This window comes from Pyxicephalus adspersus, chromosome 4, assembly GCF_032062135.1.
Source record: "Pyxicephalus adspersus chromosome 4, UCB_Pads_2.0, whole genome shotgun sequence".
Taxonomy (NCBI): domain Eukaryota; kingdom Metazoa; phylum Chordata; class Amphibia; order Anura; family Pyxicephalidae; genus Pyxicephalus; species Pyxicephalus adspersus.
This window is the reverse complement of record NC_092861.1, coordinates 8,273,799-8,276,378: the sequence shown is the minus strand read 5'-3', so window position 1 is coordinate 8,276,378 and position 2,580 is coordinate 8,273,799. Positions and strand designations below refer to the sequence as shown.

Here is a 2,580-nt window from a genome sequence, read left to right as displayed (position 1 = left end):
TCTCAGCTTAAAAAGCTTTGACACCTGTGAATGTATAAAAAATATATTAGCCTAAGTATAGTGAGAATTAATTCAAACTATGTTATGCTGTTTCAAAATGACTAACTCAGCTATTCTGTTTTAAAATGACTAACTCAGCTATTTGTGTTCTTTACTTCTGTTCCCGGAGGCGCCTTGTCCTTGCACCTGGCCAAGTGAAACCAGCAGTTAAGGAGACCATGGAAACTTTAACTCCCCCCAAGAGAACTAATGAGAGTGGAATGTGCAGCAGCAGCAAAACAACAACTCGTCTTGTATCCAGGCAAATTAAAGAAAAGACCAGCCCAGAATTGGATGACCAGTGACGCAAGGAACTGAAGGATAAAATATAGACTTTTAGGTTAAAGTTCTCAGAGACAGAGGAAGGGACAATCCCAACCTCAATTGCCTTAACTGTTGTGAGTTTCCCACACGTGAATAAAACCTTGATTCTTTTACTATACCTCAGAAGTTGTCGTGAATAATTGTCAACTACCATTGACACACCCCTAAGGACAAAGGCAGATACTACACTTGACTTTAGCCATAAGGCTGAGAAGCGATGCCAGGCTAGATTGAACTGCAGTCGCCTTCCTGGACCCCCTTGGAAGTGCAGGCGGGTTTTATTTGGACCTTAGGACGCACCCTCATTTTCCCCAACTTTTGGGAAAAGAAAATACAACTTTATAGCACATGCAGCATACAGGGGTTTCAAGCAATTGTTGCACAGCAAAAAAGAAATGCCCAGGCTGTTGCTTGATAGTAAACAAGCAAACTGCATTACTGCACCTAAGTCAATACAATAGGTGTCAGTTGTTCTGTGAGGCTGAGCTCATTCTGGTCTGTTTTTGGAATACCATGTAAGAGCGTTGCACCAGTCCTGGAGGTACTGCAATACAAGGTTGATGCATGGAGTGGACAGAGAAAGCTCTTCTATCCCCCTGTTCTAAAATTTAATTTAGGATATGGTCCTCAGATAGAGGACGTAATTGATTTAAACATTAAAAAAAATCTTTTCTTATCAGTTTTTTATCTAAGTTTATTTACACTGATTAGGCAAAAAGGTATACAGTAAACACCTGGTAAAGACACATGAATAAAATAAGAAAAAATGATTTTGTCCACTGACCTCTTTAGGCTTGGCAAGCCCCTTCTGAGCTAAAACAGATTCTGCCATACTGTCTACACTGATCCTAACCAAAATACCTGAAAGAGATAAAGCATTAGGCACTAAACCGGTTTCCTCAGGCTACTAGAATCCAGGACAACTCACCGAGAGGCATCCATTTGCCATGGTAAAAAGCGACCAGATGCTCAAAAACTGCCTCCCTTTCCAACCTTGCCAGCTGCTGCCTTCCTAGCATCTGACCCTTTTTGGACCCTTATCTAAGCAAACTGGCCTTGTTAAGGCCCAGGTAATGCTAGTTTCCCTCCTCCATTAAGACTCTGGAGCCTACAGGTTTTTTGATTGAATAAAGTATTTTATTAATCACACAAACCAAAAAAAATACAGTCAGGTTGCAAACGTATATGGAATTGCAACTCAGCGCATACCACTACAATACAATCCCCCACAAAACACTTGCAAATAAATATACATCACTCCACACTGTGGCATTGTACCGCAAACAACCCCAACAGATTTTCAATCCAAACTTTAAAAAACATTATCTTAGAACTGTCCCTAGGAGCTCGGCCCTTATTTGAGCTCTAACAAATCTAAAAGCACACTTCACACACATGTAATAAAGGACGGCTGTGAGTTGGGGAGATAGTTGGCATCCCATTCGGTGTTCGCTGCATAGTCAAAAAAAGCTGCTCTCTTTTCCGGAGACTTAATGCTCCTTACATTTAAAGAGTTTATTTTAAGTATCTTCATTTCTATTTAAGTTAAAATATTTTCTTCTTCTTCTTCTCCTGTCTCCATTATTTCTGAATCTATATCATCCTCTTCTTTCCTTTTTCCGTATTCCGTTGTGCCCCAGATGTATACTCCATTCCTCCTTCTTCCTCGGATCTTTCGCTTTTCCATCTTCCTTTTCCTTTTATCTCTCCAATTTCAGTTTTTTTCTTCTTCTGGAACCAGGTTTCCTCCTTGTTTTTATACTCCCTTCTCCCTCCTCTTCCTCCATCTTTCTCGGGTATCTATCCACTTTCGTCCCTAGTGCCGGGCTAGCCACCTCTTCCATACTTTCGCTTACGTAATCTCTCTCTTCCACAGGACTCAACTCCGGTTGCCGGACACCGCCTTCTTCATCTCTCACCTCCTCCACCATCGGTACCGATGATGCCGGCTCCACTTCTTGGTCTGCTATTACCACCACTGTCTCTATTATCACCACTGTCTCGGCTGAGGGTAAGTGCTTTTCTGTTACAATTCTTCATTTTTCCCTTCCACCGGTTCCTTGTAGCTTTTTTTCATTTGTTCTTTCTGCAGACAATCTTTGAATATGTGTCCACTCCCCCCGCATCCATTGCATCTCCTATCGTTCGTGCATTCCGTTGTGTCATGGTTTGTATCTCCACACTTCCTGCATCTTGGTCTTTCTGCCGTACAAGTAT

General features: G+C 41.7%; 1 pseudogene; it reads right to left on the bottom strand.

Annotated features, from left to right (window-relative positions):
- Positions 1–882: 882 nt before the first annotated feature.
- LOC140330186 (U2 spliceosomal RNA) lies at positions 883–1,086 on the bottom strand (annotated as a pseudogene).
- Between the last annotated feature and the right edge of the window lie 1,494 nt (positions 1,087–2,580).